This window comes from Ptychodera flava, chromosome 2, assembly GCF_041260155.1.
Source record: "Ptychodera flava strain L36383 chromosome 2, AS_Pfla_20210202, whole genome shotgun sequence".
NCBI classification, from domain to species: Eukaryota; Metazoa; Hemichordata; class Enteropneusta; family Ptychoderidae; genus Ptychodera; species Ptychodera flava.
The window spans coordinates 40,289,244-40,309,243 of NC_091929.1; the positions used below are offsets into that span (position 1 = coordinate 40,289,244).

Here is a 20,000-nt window from a genome sequence, read left to right on the forward strand (position 1 = left end):
CATAGTAGCGGCAGTTTCAGTCTTGGGCTTCGTCAACTTTAAGTATTTTGAATCATGGCGTAAAAACGCCCATCTTGGTGCTTTCATCATGTGATACGGTAGGTACCATCTTCCGATGGGTATGGAATTGTTCACTCACTCACGTTCACACTAACATTCACACATTGTTTACACAACGGATACTTAGTACATACAATAATGCAAATGCATATAGCTGTAGCAAATTATATCTCATTAAGGCCAAAAAAAAATTTAAAAATTGTTTCTCATCCTCGCGCGCGTCGATTTAGACCTGCCGCGTCAACCTTTTTTTACTGCTCGTGAGGTAATAAAATGCAAAAAATAAACGCAAAAACACGTGACGATCGTGCATAACACAGTGCTGTATAAAACAGAACTGTAAAAAATAATTCTGAACTGTACACATACGTCACTGTAATATTAAACTGTTAAAACTGTGCATCGCTGTACAAAAAGTCAAACTGCAGAACTGTTGCTTTACACAAATACCTTAGCAACACTGCTGTGCATTTATCTCTGCATGCAATTCATGTTGTTTTCATTGTTTTTGAATGTTTCAGATGAGAAACAAAATTTTATTTTTCTTGGCCTTAATTGATATAATTTAAAGTTGCACAGAGAAGGACTTTTAACATTTACAAATATATTCAAACCCCTCCCTATGTACGATTCTCTCTCTCTCTCTCTCTCTCTCTCTCTCTCTCTCTCTCTCTCTCTCTCTCTCTCTCTCTCTCTCTCTCTCTCACACACACACACACACATACACATATAAATACCTGGTTCATATGTCTTGCAGCTATCCCGACTGGGTATCTGACTGGGCAGATTGCTATTCCTCTCTTCTTCCAACGATTGTTGCTGGAAAAGACAATTCTGTTTTTACCGGTTTTGACCGATTGTGGGTAAATTGTAAACTTACGTTTGTGCTAAACATAAACCTGTAGGCAATCAAATTTATCAATGGTTCTGGCGTCATAACGATGGACAACTGAAGAGGACACTTTGCATATATCATGTCGTTTGTAGGCGACTCATTTCGAAGTCGTTTCCTTTTCGGTAAATCTAAAACGGCGAACAACTAATGTTTAATTGCTTTGAGACAGAAACTCGTATTTTATTCAATAAGTCTACTTTTGATCCCTGAACTAACAACCCTTCCTGCATCGTATTCCTGTAAGCCGGCACCAAAAGTCAGCGAAGATTTTCAAAAGCTGAATAATCACTTTAACACTTGATATTATACTGAAGTTCATTTTCTGTTAATATTTTAAAGTAAAAACAAGTGTTAATGGTGCCAAAACAAAGTATTGAGTACGATATGCAGTGTAATCGTCGACTGGTGAATTCTTGTTCAGACCAACATCTAGTAAAATGACACAGATGTTTACATGGAACAGTTATTTCCTAGTTTCACAAGGAAATAACTGACGAATTTTCATATCGTCATGGACTGAGAAAAAGTGTTTTAAACATCATTTACAAGTATCTTTTCATTATTACCTGCCAGCTGTTCTCTGCTGATTAGTGGTTTCATAGTTTTAAAAATATAACACTACCTATTAAAGATGCCAGTCTGTTCCTTACGACTTCTGAGATTGCTATCTTCCACACATTTCGTCCAACATTTTTGCAGAGAGTGGTTTAATGTAACAGGATGATTGTAGTGGGTGACATCACCATCTTGATACATGTTGATTTCACGAACCTAGATTAAAATTGCAGAGAAACAATGGCAAGGTAATGACTTCAATAATTAATTCCATGTACACAATAATCTTTACGGCCCTGATATGGCTTTTGCGACCAGAGGTCGTACGGCGGAAGGGCCCTCGCATGCTCGGGCCCGTACGCCGTACGACCAAGGCTTTGTGTACGATTGGAAAGTGTGCGGATAGCAACGCGCGTAGCAACCAGAATGGAGGTAGCTCAGATATGTACGCGATTGTCAATAATTGGGCACCGGGCCGGGGCCTGACACTTTAAAAATGCACGGATGTGAGTGCGCTTCCCCATAGCTTTACACAGGCACGTGAATGTAGGTATATGACAATACTCCAACCTCTTTTGTCTGTATTTTAATACATAAGTATACATGCCAAATGTGTACATGAGAGTAAATTCTGTTGTATTTCTATCAAAATCACAAGATCAGTGATCAATGAAATATTGTAAGATTCATTTCCAAAAATCGGCTGACACTCAAATATTGGCTTTGAATTTTCTAAATTATGTCTTTTAAGGAAGAATACGCATTGGGGAAAGACATCGGAACTCTCAATCTTTTACGTTTTGTCTTCCTCCAGTGTAGGTTTGTTTATGAAGCTGAGAATGTAACTAAGGCTTTCATGGGGTTTTTCTTTAACTTCTAGTGTCGGGAAAAAAGGTTGCATGGTGACCCTACATTTTGATTCTTAACTTCACTATTGTTATTGTCATTTTCTATTTGTCCTTGGGCGTGGTAAATTATTCATTTACCTCGAATGATACTGATTATCGGATTTTTTTTGATGCGTGCACTTGACTTCAAAAGATAATGGTTTGAATGGTAGTAAAGAAGGGGTCCGGAATCGTTTTAAGGGTAGCGTTGGATATTAACGTATGGATATGGCTGCTGCGATGATTGGTGACCAGTGTAATTACACCCTGGTTGCTTTACCACGGCCGCTACATAGTACACTGAAAACCACTGCTCATAGTGATGTGCAGGATACATTTGGCCCGGATGTTGATTATGTTGCTAAATGCTGACACTGCTTGACAATTTTTTTCCCTTAGTGAGAACAGTGAACGTCGTAATTGGTTAAATTGTGAAAAAAATATCAAAGGAGAGGGTTTATAATGAATGCACCTGAAACGTTATTTTATTACCCAAGCAAGATGGAATTCCAAGCTAACTTTGAAAGTCACTATAAGTGGATACTTTGTTTGAGTGTGAATACTAAAGTGTAAATCATAATTAAAACATGTGAATCATGCAAACATAATCTAGTAAATCATATGGACACAAATTTACATACGACCTGTCTATCAAATAGGAAGACTTGTAACTTTCAAGTATACTGGATGCTTATGGCTGCCAATGAAATAACATCGCTTGTTACAAAATGAATGTGAAATCTAAAGAGGTAACAAAAGACTCATCCACACAAAAGTAACAACACTTATATTGTAATTACATACCTTTTCTTGACTTATCCCACATACGATTGCAATATCTGTTATCCATGTTTCTGTTACAACAAATGCTAGTGGTGTGCCTACAGCACGAAAGGCTGTGCCCGCTGGTATGTTGGTCCGGCATCCATAACCCCTGGCTCGTACGCAAGGTATGTTATACGAGTTGTCTAAACACAACATTGCTCGTTCCAACACCTGCAAAAAGAGTGTAAAACTCATAGTGTAGGGCTTTCCCAATGGGCAGACTACCAATACTTATTATAAAAAATATGATTACATGAGAAAGGATTTACTTCAAGGAATTCTTAAATTTTCTAATTTTGAATTTTTAATGACTATGGTCGATCGACCGAGTCACCCTTTAAGCCATATTATAGCGTAATAAATGATAAAACAAATTACTTCAAGGTAATAATATCTAACACGATTGGAACTAGTTTTGGATGAATGGATCTTCATATATTTCAAATTTCTCAAAAATGTTAGGTGCCATATAGCTGAATGTTGCAATATTACAAATTACTCATAAAACAAGAGTTTAACTTAAAAAGGAAAGCAGATGAGCTTACATTTTCAGATTAAACCGACATAACCTTACCACCCAATTATCCGAAATAGTAGATCAGATAGATGTTTTGTATTTCTAATCCTCCGGCCACTATAATCAATTCCAATCGTGTTATCTGTTACTAAAGTTTCATGCATCCTACAATCATCAGACAGATAAAGTGGAAGGCTCTTGGCCCAAAACTCTCTTCTTATATCTTTCGAACGTACCATTCTATTTTTAGCTAGTGTTAAAATTTCATAAATAATATTTGTTTTGGTGGCGACATTTTGAAATCATCGAACTAGATTTCTCAGCATTGATAATATGTAGCTTTTCAAATATACAAATATTGCATCGCTTGCTAATGCTAGAGTAGCTCGATGTTTTGTCAATGTTTAATCACGAAATGTCAGAGACTTGGTACTTGCTTTTTAAGTTCCATACAAATTTTGACACCTCTGTACTCTTTTTGTATTTCTCGTTACGGAACGATTGCATGTGGCAAGTAACCCGGAGCGCCTTGGAGGTGTTAATACTCTGGCCGATGTAAACCTTCTCTCTGTTGTCGTCCGTCCTCCACCTTCGGCTCGAGTTGTACGGCTGCGCGAAAACACACTCGTATACGATGACATAAAACAGAGAAATATACCACGGGAATATAACACGCGCACAGAGACCACACATACACATGCATGCATGCACACATACACTCACTCACATACATAAATACGTGCATACGTACATACATACATACATACATACATACATACATACATACATACATACATACATACATACATACATACATACATACATACATACATACATACATATATACATACATACATACATACATACATACATACATACATACATACATACATACATACATACATACATACATACATACATACATACATACATACATACATACATACATACATACATACATACATACATACATACATACATACATACATACATACATACATACATACATACATACATACATACATACATACATACATACATACATACATACATACATACATACATACATACATACATACATACATACATACATACATTTTCACAAACTTATATTCTCTCTTTAGGCTTTTTTTACTTACGAATACTGAGACGATATTGAAACAGCCCACGTTTAGGTACATCTTTATATCAAGGGCCTTGATGCGACCGTTGTTTGAACAGCCAACCTTATATTTTACCAAAAGTGGATGTCTCGTTCCTGTTGAAGACATGTCTATGTCACGATCCAGCATGCACCTCACTGGTCTGCCAAGCCTGAGAATTTGAAGGAAATAACTTGATCGATTAAACACCGAATAATTTCGCTCGTAAACCATTGGTTTGCTCGGAGCTAGAACCTATGCATAAAGTCATAATTCAGAACAATCGCTCGCAAAATAATTTTACAAGATGGCGTCATGACATATTGACAACAATCTCAAAAAGGCCATTATTGATTGAGTTATTATGTAAGAGGGAAATGATTGATTTTTAAATTATTTGGAACTTTATCATCACAAAGGTACAGTATTTTGACATTGGTGTTAAGCATGCCTATCTTAAAAATGGATCAAAATGGCGATAGTTTCAAAAACTATAGTCATTTAACGAACATTACCTTTAAGAAAGCCCATTTAAGGTAATGTGTTCATCACCTTGACTGGGTTTGAGAGCTTTGCGTGCCAGTGTGTGCTTTATCGAAATCGAAAGTTGTGTGCAGGAAGAGATGTGTGAAGCACTGCTCGGTTATTTACCTACTCCATTTCAAGGATAGGGGTTAAGCCAAGCTGTTCTGACCGCAATCCTTTGCTAGGTAACTGGGTGCAGTCCGCTTGGCTTTTCCATCTGATAGGGAACTAACTGTGTGGATAGTTTGCTGATGGGTAAATTTATTCTGTTCCTGATTGTATATAAATTCTAGTTTGGCGATGTACTCAGTGCTTTGATTCAGTTTGTGTGCGCTGTATGATAGCAAGTATGTATGCGCGACGGCTTCATGAAATCAACAGCATAATTATGTGACAGCGGGTATGTAAGAAATTAGGTACTTTTTGAACCTTTTTTTAAGGATGGAGGTTTAGGGAGCAGTTTTTGCAACGACGTCTTCGATAATTATATATGAGTCACTAGAAAGTGCATGTTGTGACATCCAAGCTTATCGAGAACTATACTGAATTCACTCAGTTATTGAACCTGGTTTTTCGGAGGAAGAATTCTGTGCAGTCGAGTGGTTTTGATCGCTGACTTCTTGCTGGGTGATGAGGGGGGCATACATGTAAGGTTGATATATTGTTCAAATCTAATATCAAAATTTGGTATTAGCAGAAGAGTGAGTTTCAAAAACTGCTGATCTACTTTTCCTGGTCTATGCCGGTTCTGATCCTGGCATGTACGGTTCCTGCTTAGGGCAATTCACTATCAAAAGGCTACTTAACAGCGCCTAGCGGGCACCAAACTTAACAAGTTTGCCAAAAGATATAGACAAAAGAGCCTACCTGTGAGCTGCTACAGCTGCCATAGCGGACAATCTGAAAGAGGAAGACTCTTTACAACCAAAACCACCACCAATTCTCTTCACACGAACTGTAATTTTATGTTTAGGAACATTAAGAGCTGTCGCTATATCCTCCTGTAATGTAAAAAGGACGACTATAAACCTATAACGTTCACTTAAAAGAGTATGAGATAAATTTGAACGTCAATTAGATTCTACCAGTCTGTAGGATATTTAGGTGACATATTGATTCGTCATAGAGAATGCAAGGCATATGAAAATACGACCAACACATGGTTCAGGTTACCACTGTGCTTCGTCGGAAAATACATTCTACCATTGAATGTGGATTACACATGAAATGTACCATATCCTATCAAACGTAATAACTGCCTAAAAGTGACACAAAGTAATGTTGCCTTGAGTCATACTATATCGTCTGGTGTACTTAATATATGCTGTCCTGTTGTCCATGGTTTTCTTCAAGATTCTCTATTATATTTAATTTGTTGTCCTCGACATGTAGCATGGTACTTCTGTACTGACAACGTTGACTTGTGGATAAAACTTGCTGACCTGTGCATCTTGTGCATTTAGCTTGTTTGCTTGTGCATTTCACATTTCGTCTTTTGCAATTTACTTGTTGTTCTGTGCACTGAACATGTTCTCCTATAGTGTAATTACAATGTTGTCCTTGGGATTCTTTTGTCTTGTGCATTTATATAGTATAGTGGTGCGAATTTAGTATGTAGTCTTTAGCGTTTAAATTGGTGTCATGTGCATTTGCAAAGTTAGCTTATGGGTTGAGCATTTTCTGTTGTGTTAAGGATGTCTTGTTCATTTAACGCGTTGCTCTGTGAATTGTCGTGTTTTCCTTTCTTTCGTCGATGACATCTATATTATTCTCGTATGAGCTTGTCTTGGACTTCAGTATGGTGTCCCACTCACCTACAGTAGCGTCTTTTCGCGTCATCGCAATTTGTAAGTGATAGTATGTGCGGCAAAGTTTGTGTTGTTATTGTCGTGTGGTTCTGAGCGAAATTGGCGAGCTGGCGAAAAGGGAAAATTTTGAGTTTCGTGGAGGTGAGGTTTAGCATTTAAAACTTCTTCTTACGTTTTTAGGAATATATGAGTGTTTTTGAAGCAAATTTGAAAGTCTTTTATCGATACTGTCAGATTTTACTCGATGGTTTACGGTCAGTCATATCGTCTTTTACAGGTTCGTCATTGGAGGAAGTGCTTATGAAACCGTTGGCGTGTTATGTTTTTAATTGGCGTGAAGCAGTGTTTCTGCCCAGACAGCACACAAGGTAAGTGTGGTTACTACGCGACAGGTAGCACGATGGCATCTCGTACCATTTTTACGCATAATATCGTGCAATTATCAGCCACGACCGAAGTCTCCGAAAAGACTAACATCTGTGAAGCTCATTTTAATATGAAAAGGGCATAGTTTATCGAGACGACCATAAAACAAGCGGCGTATCGCGTTGCTAGTCTGTCTTTCTATTTGTCTTTGGTTTAATTAATGTAGAACATTATTAAGGTAACTGTCCTTCATGACCTTGATTTCAGTTAGTCGTGTTTGGAATGTTCAGGAAATCCAATTAGTCAAGTGTTTACTTTAAAGCCCCCACTCAATTATCAGATTTATCTAATATAATATTATTTCCTTGATAAAATATCAATGGAAAACAAAAGAATGACAAACTGTTAATGGGCTGTTGACACATTCGCTAATGTGAGAACCAGGGATTGAGAAAGGCGCCTTTAAGTGGAGATATTTTGGAACAGCAATTAGCATATCAATAGAAGTTCTTGTTCTTACATTCTCTTATATAACCCTTAAAGTATAAATACCGGGACAGCAGACTTGCCGTCAGACATTTGGGATCGTGTCTCTGATGTGTTACTTCAAGACTTTGGAAACTCCAGCAGTATTAATTTCAAGACTTTTCAAGACCTTCACAGCAACGCTGTATTTATTCTGCGGTCTTTGTGCAACTTCACGTCTGCAAGCGAAGGACTGCATCGGTCTGTTTTACTGTCTGACTGAAGCTTTAGTGCCGTCCCAGCTGATAAGTAGCCTGTAAACTTTTACAGTTTGTATTCTATTCCTTGACTTAGTGATTAGTTTTATTTTTCATATAAAAAATTCGTTTAAAAGGAAATTGCTGAGTTCACCTTTTGTTCGTTTTCTCTCACGTACAATACAAATAAGATCATTTGGTAATATGCTTCCAGATAATTCATAGTTTTAGCTACGGTAAAACAATATTACTGAAATTATTAACTTGATTTTATAATATTTGTTTCTACTGAGAACGCGACGAAGGAAACTACACAGTCAAGAATAAGACACTATTGTCTAATCGATAAATGTCACTAACTATTATCTTAACCTGTTTGAACTTATGTATTTACCTCATAGTAGAATGTTTTATTTTTTATGCATTCAGTAAGTGCCTTGGTTGTCTGTTTTTTTGCCTAAAGTGTCTGGTTAACCCAATTATTCCTGAAACGAGTGCTTGTTTTTAGTACAGTGTTTCCATAAACTTTTGAACTTATGAATAATGCCAAGACTGTTACCAACAGCTAACAACATTTTTTAATGTTTTGTGGGCTGTTCGGTCCGACAGAAATTGATTAACAATGCGACATCGGTTTTTTTAATAGTGCCAAAATTATTAGTGACAACTTTCGAGCTTTTAAATGTTTTTTCGACAATCAACAATTACCATGATTTTTTTAATTATGCAAAGATTATTTGTAACAACTTTCGATATAGCTCATCGTGTTTTGCTAGTAATGGAGTTCGATATAAATCGTGTGTAATTTAACATAAGTGCAATTTCTCAAATAGGACATATCAAAAGTACAATATCTGAGCTCTGTTTAAGCAAATGTTTGATGCAGAAAGACGTTCTATCATCAAGTTCTCGTTTCTTCAGTCTTTTGTAAATATAGAATAGTGAGGTGGTTAAATGTATAACACCGCGTGTTCAGTGACAATATTGTGACTTTACAATACAACAACATGGTAAATGCAAATGACAACATGGTAAATGCAGAAGATTAACACTGAGTGTAGCTCACATAAAGCAGTTACGCCTTTTTATAAGCATCTCAACGCTAAGTTGAACAGTACAAAGTACAAAATGTTGTACAAAGTGTTGTTAGTTGAGCAGAGGCATTTGAAGTAATTAAGAAATACACTGCCAACATGTGCATCTCTTCTTTATAACAACTTAGTTAGGTATTATGGAGGTTATTGATTGTTCAAAATTTACATGTTCTTATCCATGAATAAACATGCCGTTTCTGATTTTCAGAAACCTGTGGTAAAGACAGTATTCAATGACACTCAAATGCAAGCTGTTGTGTTTGCAGTAGGAGCGATTAAAAACCGTCGGATGGCACTTTTGTCAAACATATTAATTGAAAGGTGTACTCTGATGTATCCTTGCTGATTTTGTCCAATTTGGTAAACTCAATGACACAAGCATGTACATCATTTTACGACAATACGATCTAGCTCTGCCGACAGGTTGTCATTGATATGATCGTTTCAGCCAAGAATACTCAACCATGCATTGGCTAATTTGGGATGAGTGTGAATTGCCTTGAAATTTCGATGCTGAGTGGCTACCAGTCATAGATGATATATTTTATTACAATTTGTACTACTTATCCTGATATCTCAATAGTCTCATTCGCATTACAAATCTGAACCCCACAACACCCTATAGGAGGGACAAGTATCATCATCATATCAGCCATGCATCATTAAAATTTGATGTTTTAGAAATACCTTCGATTGCCAAGTAAAATTTGCATACACTGGATCGAGGCTGTTGATGAATTACCAAACAGTGAGTCTACTTCATACCTAAATACGGGGGTAATAAGTATTATCAAAGGTACATCTGCAACATTGGTCTCAATATTCGGAAAAGCACATTCTTATTACGAATCACTAACCTCGTAATATCAAAGGGAGAGATAAGAAATGCAGGTAGCCTTGCTTTATAGAGCGTTTCGCCCTTTTCACAATTTTCGTAAGGTATTTAAATCAAACGCCCTGAACGCTTTTAGCTAATTCGAGTTATTCTTTACAATGGACACTTTGGTTTATCAACAGTTTGGTCGTTTAATACCTGTACTATTGATGGCTGTTGAGTGCTTGAATCTAACTCTATTCCATTATCCTCAGTTGGGATTGCTCTGGTAACCTGGGTCTCCAAATAAAAATGTTCCTGGCCACCAACTTTCATTTCGCCCTCGATGATGTGGTCTGAATCTTCGAAGCCCTCCTGCACGCATCCCCTTTCAATCTTCCGTTGCAATTCATGGAACTGTTCCTTTGCAATGGCATCCTGACACACAAACATAAGCTAGAGTGATTCAAATGATGTTGCTAATATTTTATTTTTTTAAGGTAACCTCCATTAACATCGCACGATAAACTAATGGCTTACCTGGATAGTTATGACGGGTTCCAACTCATCGTAATTCACAGATACGAGTTTGACCGCTTTTTGTGCTATTTCATAACTGTCAGCAACAATTACTCCTATGGCTTGGCCAACACACATAACCTAAAATGATGGGAGAAAGTTTGGACTTATAAACAGTACCACAGCTCTCTTCATTGTATGTGCATTAATGGTTACAGCAGTTCTACGATATGTCAATATAATATTAATACGGAGAATGAGTCAGGACATTGATAATCGTAGAAGTTGTAATGGTGTAATCAGATAACTTTTACTACAGAAGCAAGTATATTATAGTGATAACTGCGGTTGGTCTCTTTTGGGTCGGAAGAAGAATTGCCCACCGTAAAATATTCTTTCCGAAAACCTGGAGTCAAAGTAAGGCAAGGTACTTCTTTACAGACTCTAAGTTTGCACTGTCTACTTGGAATAACTTTATTCTGCGACTTGCAAAGGGATTAACTCCGTATGAGTAAGAAAACAACAGAAGGGCAAATAAAACATCGTCACACACGTCCATTAATAAACCGAATAGTCTGCTTTCTCCACATGAATTCGTGATCTTAAAGCGCCTCTTGATGTTGCTCAACTTTGTTGAAGTTGGGTTGAATTTGATTTTCACGTTCTGAATAAATCAATTACTAACGGTGCGCGCAAAGAAGTAAAAACTAAGATATCTTATCACTGTGATTTTGAAAGCAGCCCGTCTTTGTTCAATCAAAACGGCATCTTACGAATCGTAAGCAAGACTAATCTTGATAACTAGGAGGCATTTCTCACAAAATACGGTCATAAGAAACCAGCTGGCTGTAATTTGCTGAGAAATATTTGCATAACTTGCACTCTTCGGCTTTTCTTGGCTTTTCTTGGCTTTTCTTGCGACCTGAATATAATAGTAGTAAATGGTGCCCTAGGCTTATTCAGACAACTCACCTTTTCCGATGCAAAAAGTTCGAACCCTCCTGTATGGTTAATGATGTTGTTCCCAGGTACGTCAGAATGTGACACAAACGCATGCACACCTTCACAGCCAGTGCGTCCTTTGCATCAACTGACCTGAAAATATGCAAAAGTTTCCGTGCTGATCAGAGGAAGTTTCTAATGTGTTCTGACTACTTGAAAGTCATGTCTGTGATAAATTCTCTAATGGCTTTTTTAATGTCATGATTCAATAAAATAAATAAGATCTTGTTCCCGATGCTGTCTCTCGCCCAGTTTAAGTGATGTATGTATTCATTGCTTCGATATAAAGTTTGTGTGCGATGTGTGATAGCTGAGTGTGCGAGCGTGAGTGCTTCATGGACTTTAAAATGTGTGGAGAAGTTGCAATCAGAAAAACGTAAAAACTTAGACGGGTTAATGAACCACTCTTTTTGAGAGTCGGGATTTGGCCGAGCGGTTCAGTCTGTCACTTGCTTCTCCGCTAGGTGACTGGATGCTGTATACTGTGGGTTCGAACCAAGATTGAAGACACTCTATTGATTATATAATAGACCATTAATAACAAAACCAAGCGGCTTGGGTCATAATGTGTTCAAAAAAATAACTACGATGCGGATTCCGAGAGAAGGCATCATGTAGAGCACAAGGGCATTACGTAAATGCTTACACAAATTTATACATGTATACATGAGGCATGCATGCATAAATCCATCCATCCATCCGTCCATTCAAATATACACACAAACTTACATAGATATATACAAACACAGAGACATACATACAGAGATAGATTCAATGATACATACATTCAAAGGCAGATACATAGATACGTAGATGTACATAGATACATACGTACGTATACGTACATACCTATATACACATACCTACGTACTTATACATACATACATACATACATACATACATACATACATACATACATACATACATACAATACATACATACATACATTACATACATACATACTAATCACACACACACCACATCCAAACATACATCCATACATAAATACATAGATACATAGCTACATACAATACATACATAGATACATAGATAGATAGATAGATACATACATACATACATACATACATACATACATACATACATACATACATACATACATACATACATACATACATACATACATACATACATATATGCAAGATGGCTTTCTTTTTATTTCTTACCTTATGTAGGCGTGAGCTTTTTTACTGAGCACAGGCACCATGTACAATTCCCCTGTAAAAAAGTTGTTCTCGAATATTTAGACAAATATAAAATTTTTAAGTCGTATATGCACAAATGTCACATTAACGCCTAATGCTTCAAAAGATATTTCATCAGTAAATTTTACACGGTTAGATAAGATAAGATGTTTCTCACATACACAATTACTTTTTTGAACGAACATTACCAAGAACGATTGTCCGTTTGCCAATCCAGGCGAAAACGAGAAGATTGAAGGAAAAAATTTGTAAGAGTATCAAAGCTACACATTACATTCTGACAGGTTGTCCCAAACAAAGGCAACCAATTTGTTGATACATGTACGTCCTACCACAGGTTAAACGCATTATACAACGTCAATTTACAGCGCGCCGATTGTTTCAAAATTATTTTAAATATTTGTAAGTATCCAGAAACAAATCGCTGGGGTTAAAAAGACGAGGGGGTCAGCCAAGAAAAAAAATCGCTAGGGTATAAAATGAGGGGTACATCCAGAAAAAAATCTAGGGGTATGAAAAAAAACGTTTGGGGAGGGGGGGTAATAACCAGAAAAAAAAAATCGCTGGATTGAAAGAAACAGGGAGTACTATTGTAGTGGCAGATCCAAACTATAGAGAAAGTCATTTGTGTCATTAAAAAAACGAGGGGGGGGGGGTAGTGCCGGTATAAATTAAAAATGGGTTGGTTAGACATTTGAGAGGATCCAGGAAAAGAGTTAAGGGTGGGAGAATACAGTTTCAAAATTATTTCAGATGTTCGTGGTGATTCGGGAGGAGCCAAAAAATGGGAAATGTAGGGAAAAAAATCATAGGGGAGAGAAAAACAGGAGGTATCACCATTCACTTTGGGAAAAATACGAGTGTATCATGATGCTAAACTTTTCATTAAATTTATGAATGCCAGGAAAAAAAGAAGAGATATAAAAGGATACTGAGAAAAAAAACGAGCCGTGCTTGTTGAAAATGATGAGTACTTGTTTGGTGGAAAAAATAAAGACAGGATCGCTACCAATCAAATTTGTGGAGTTGCCGTGAGCATTTCGCGAGCTACAAAACAAACGAGGGGATGTGGTCCTTTAGCTTTCTCATTATTTTTGGTCAAGTAAAAAAATAAAGGGTGGTGATCCCATATGTCATTCATTATTTTCAATACAGAGTCAATGGTTCACTTGATTATGATCGAAGAAAGTTGACAACAAGGTAACCAAACTCGAAACAGATAAGTTCCTCATAATTTCACGAGACTAGGTCGCATATTAAAGAAAGTGCACGGTTATCAATTGTTTGTATCCGGATGTTTCGTGTCTTACTTCCTTGCGAACTGTAAGGCAGGCGGCCATATTAATCACTTACATCAGTTGTAGGCGATGCATCGGTCACTGATAGTCACTGATTGCCGAGATCCGACGATAAGGGACGCTCACACGTTTCACAACGCCGATGCTTCACGTATTGAAAGCTGGTGTAGGTAAGATTCGATCAATGCAAGTCGCATGAAAATCGGACTCGATTTGATAAAGTTACGGCCATTCGAAGTTCTCCGAATTGAGCGTGTGAGTATAGTCCTGCGTGCGATGCTGTGTGTTCCTGGCGTTAGACGTTATTTGCCCCAACCCTGCTCCCGAATCACCATAAATATCTGAATAATTTTGAAACTGTATCCTCCCACCCTTCACTTTTTTGGATCTTAACAAATATTTAACAAACTCATTTTTTATTTACACCAGCGCTAACCCTCCCACTCGTTTCTTTTACGGACACAAACGATTTTCGATAGGGATTTACCACGACAATAGTACCCTCCTTTTTTTACCCAAATGATTTTCTCTGGATGTTACCCCCCCCCCCCCTTTTGTTTTTTCAATACCCCAGATTTCACCACATTTTATTAACCCCGGCGATTTTTTTACTACCGCAGTACCCTTTTCCTGTTTATTTACCCCTAGCGAATTTTTTAATTTAGATGACCCCTGTCGATTTTTAAACCCTAGTAATTTTTTTTTCTGGATCCTCACAAAAATTGAAAATAACTTTGAAACAATCGGCGCGCCGTAGTCAATGACTGTTCGTACACGAAGAGAGAATACCTTGTAGGGGCGTCATATCATCGACATAAACAGCTTCACCAGTTGTTTGTTGGAAAGCGGATGTATGGACTATAGGTCTTCAATAGCATCGTCAATTGGCTGACCAGGTGAAACTTCCTTTAAACAGTAAAGAGGAGAAAAATTGACTTAAATAGCACCAATAATACCATAATTCTGTTTGATCAGAACTGAAGTAAGCAATGTTTCATTTTGAAAGCTTTCGGAAAAATGCTTGAGGGAGAATATTGTAATTGTCCTTACAGCAGCACATAATTGTTTAAGGAAATTTATCGATAGCTTGATTTCGTTTGGTACTTTGTTTCTTTTACTGGTCGCTTTAGTCACGTCGCGGTGCAGTATATCGACTGATGGGTTATTAACCGTATTAAATTAATTTCTTGAGACTATCGTAATTAAAATTATTTAAATGTCTCTTTCTTGTTAGGCTAAACTTTAAAATGGGCTAAGTCTTTAGAAAGGGATATCCAGCTATCCTACCTGGTACATTTGGGTGCTTGAAATCATACTTTTACAAAATACCGGCAAACAGCTTTTAAACGATGATGGTACTGCGTCTTCTATGATCTGCAGAAAGAGATAACAATTATTTCTACTTTGATTGGTCTTTTATCTGTATACTTGACTTATCTAGTTTAATATTTAACGAGGGAATACTCCATGCAATATAGTACATTTGTAAATGTGAAATTGGGCCTTTATGAGAAGTGAGTGCATTTAATATGCATATCGACGTTCTTTAATAAAATAAATATAAAGTCCTACCCCATCAGCGTTTAGTTCTTCTAGCACGCTCAGATAAAATTTGAAGAACAAACTAACAGACAGTGTTTTTCGATATTCAACCATGCCACCTGGTGCAGAGGCAGACAAAGGAAGATCTTCATCGAGTAATTTACACACTTCATCAATCAGGATTGTGCGCCAACGTCTGTTAGCAACGGGAAGGCAAATAAAAAATATTGAAAGACTGCGTTAGATTGCTACAGACATCTAAGTAAGCAAAGTAACAATTTTACAGATTCTATATCAATATTTCAATCGATGATATATTACATCACTGCTACAAATCTGCTTGTAATACTACGTAGCATTTATATTGGGGTCGTCTTCTTAGATTTGTCATCAAATCCTCACCATAGTGTTCCCAGGCAAATAGCTTGCGAACAATGTAAATTGTTTGTTAATTAATTGACTATCATTGTGTTGGCTTGCCTTCAAACAACAACGGGAATTGTGTTTCAGAAACTGACAAAACCTTGACAAAAATTGTAGCTGTAATTTGATACTGCAGTGGTTAAAGGTATACAGTCACCTGTAATCTAAATATGCCCATATATGGTCAAAGGGGCGTTCCTTGGTATTCAAAATGCCCATGTGAGAGCGCTGTTTTTAAAAAGCGGCCACCCGCTTAAAATCTGTGATTGGTTAGATTTTCTTTTTCCATGGTAACTGTGGGGAATTGGAACAGGTGACAGTATACCTTTAAGAATGAAACAGAATATAAAGAAACTTCTCATTATTATCGCAAAATTAAAAGGAACGGAAACAAGTGTCTTTATAGCTTGGCCATATCTTTTAATAACTTTCAGGAAATGCAATACCATGTAGCCATTTCTTTCAAGGTCACACTATGTTAATCATTGTGATTTTTACACAGTAATACGTTTCTTATAGCTTACCACTGACATATTAAGTTAGCTGAAAAGCTGACTTTGTTACCTTCCAATTAGAGAATTTATGGTTTTCTCTGCCATAACCGTTGTTGGCGCCATTCCGCCATAACTAATCGCCAACTCCGATACAATATCGGTACCACTCTCAAAGACGACTCTCATTGCAGCATTAACGATAGCAATATCGTCTTCCCGTCTGGGTGATTGCTTATAGCAATGGAAGTATTCATTCTGTACAGCAGAAGCAACGAACATAAAATAGATTTATAATCACGTAAACAACGTGTGTGCATGTACAGGAAACATCACAACAAAAGAGACAGACAGAGACGAAACGGTAATTCCAATGTGTACTTACTTCTCTGGTAAGTGGTAGGTGGAGATATAACAGTATTTCATCGTCTTCAAGGATGGTCTTCCTATACCCAGTGAAAAAATGCTTATCCATGACAAGTTGTCTTGTACGAGCTGCAGTATCAATGAAATGATCAACTTCTTTAGATTTAAAAAGTCCCACGGATGAGTAATAAACGTGAACCGGTCACTCATGACAACTGAGTGGCCAAACACAACACGACAATATTAGATATTTATTATTATATCATACCAGTATATTGATGGCGCAAATACAGCGATCTGATTTGTAGAGACGCGAAAAGAACCGTGGTATATTGGCGATATACCACGGCTGGCATACGCGCGAGCAATCAGCTAGAGCAAAAATCCTTTTTTGACGTTCCATGCCAGAATTTCAATATACTGTTATGATATAATAGCAATAAATTACACCCAGCGACGGTATACCACTCGATTTTGACCAGTTCACTTCATATATGCACTCGCTATCACTCGTGCATATATGTCGTGAACTGGTCAAAATCTCGTGGTATACCATCGCTGGGTATGCTTTATTGCTTAAAGAACAGATTGCTGATTGTCACGGCTGCTTTCCTTTGACAGAATATGCTAATCTTCATAAATAAAATATTTTGCATTTTATATTTGGCGTATGCCATCGTCCTTGAAGCTTGATATTTGCTTGTTCTGTCAAAGAGTACAACGAAAGATACTTAAATCATAATTGTACGAAACTATGATAATTAGTGACAGTATACTTACAAGCAGATGCAACTGTTACCTTACATCCAGCTGATAGGAAGATTGGGTTCAGGTCGGAGATCGGACTTGCTGTCATAATGTTTCCACCGATAACCTTACAGAAAAACACAGTAACAGTCCATACAAACAGGCAAATAAGACTATATAGTAACAGTTATGTGTGGTTATAATATGTAGACGACTTGCTTTCCGAATAAAAGATCATGATAGCACTCAGGAAAACTCCTACCGTAACATAATGTAACAAAGGAAAAGCGGCAGCACACATCGCCTACATTTTTTTTCGTTCTCTGTGTTCGTGTTAGATTTTGTGTGTTTGGGTATTGGTGTAGATACAAGCCATGGCGAGACGTAGCCGTAATCTGGCTGTCGAATGACAGCGTGATCCTTTGACGCTACGTTTCGAAACCAGTGTGTGGTCTCTTCCTCAGTCGCTTTTTGATACTTGCTCTCCTTGGATTTTTGTTTCACTGTTTGTGGTTTAAAACTTGTCAGTGTTTTGTTCATCCAGTCAGGAGGCTAGAATACTTATCTTTGGATCAGTTTGTTGTGTTTCATTTGTTTGTAGAATTTGTTGTTAAATTCGAATGTGTTGTTTTTCAGAATACTGTTTAGCATAACTAAACAGGTATTCTGTTGGTGGCTTATGAATATTTGTTTGTTCATTGTTTGTTTTCGTTTCGCTGTTTAACGCTTTGCCGACTGCCCGGATGGCGTCATCGTGTTGTGTGCTTGTGAACATAGATACTGCGTCTTAACTAATGTGGCTAAGATAGCATTGTTCGGAAACTGGACTGAGTCCATTTTCCGAAATGTCCGAGACTGATCTTTAAATATGACTATTGATTTTGAGTACATGGCCAAAACACGTAGATATGAATAAAGAAACTTAAAAAACAAGTATAAAAGCTTTGAAATCTCAAACCATACGACTAAATAATAATGTTACCATTGAGTGCTTGAATGTTACCTACCGCTGTATTCCGTATTTGTCGACCAGCGAACCATCGTAGCATTTCCACTACGGCTGCAAATATGCGAGTTTTGCTCTCTGAAATACAATAAGAACAAAAACATTTGCAATTATATAAGGAGGTTACACACAGTAATATATGTTGACGCAGTTTACGTCAAGCTGGTATCACGGTGATTTTTTAAAGCCCTTATTCAATAAGCGTTTCTTCATAATACCAGAAAGGGAAACAAAGGTATACAAACCAATTGACTGATATAGGAAATATCCATTTCCTTTAACTATTCTTTGTGATTAACTATGTTTCCTGATTGTGTCTACAGTGTGCAATGTTGCATGGATTTCTCAATAATACATTGAATTAATTACGCACTCAGCAACGAGTCTGTATTGCAAAATCAGTTACTAAGAGATGCCGACTTTAGATGTATTAAAGTGGAAAGATCCCATTCTTCACTATATCAGTAACATAGGCCCTCGTCCTCCAAAAAGGTAAAACTACATATGAAATAATTTTATCGTTTTACATGTCTTAATAAATATTAGGTCATCCCTTCTCAAAATTCTGATTTCTGTTATTTTACAGTTTTGAGGTTTCAATATATGAAGGTTCATTTCTAAACAAGAATTGTTATCAAATATCATGCATAGCGCCCAAAGTATTCAATGCATTATCACGTTTTCAATTTAAAGTTACAGCCGATTTGAATGGTTTTATGTTCATTAATATAAAAGGAAAATGAGCAAACTCCAACACGATTTTATTGAAGACAAATGCATTTTAACTATTAACCGATAAAATAGCGAGTTACCATGACTATCCATGCAAGTTATTTTTGATCCTCAAAGTTGGTACACGGAACACAAAAATAGCAACGACATTACACATATTGAAAACATCTCGAGCAACCTCGTACGTTTGAACTTTGATGTACCCCTTAAGGAACTTTAAGAAACATCACCAGCTGGCCATGACCTACCTGATACGCGTTCAATTTGTTCCTTTAGAACATTTTCTACTGTGGATAGCGAGACTGCAGCTCCAAAGGTTACACCCTCATCGGTCACTTCCACTTTCGTTAATTCAGGCACGTTAGATGGGGCAAGGTACACGGGATAGAACTGGTCTTTGAATTTAACTTCAACTCCTATTTGTGTACAAATATCGTCGAA

General features: G+C 37.0%; 1 pseudogene; it reads right to left on the minus strand.

Moving 5' to 3' along the window:
- The window catches only part of LOC139150201 (xanthine dehydrogenase/oxidase-like), a 33,674-nt pseudogene that overhangs the window by 12,946 nt on the left and 728 nt on the right, over positions 1–20,000 (minus strand).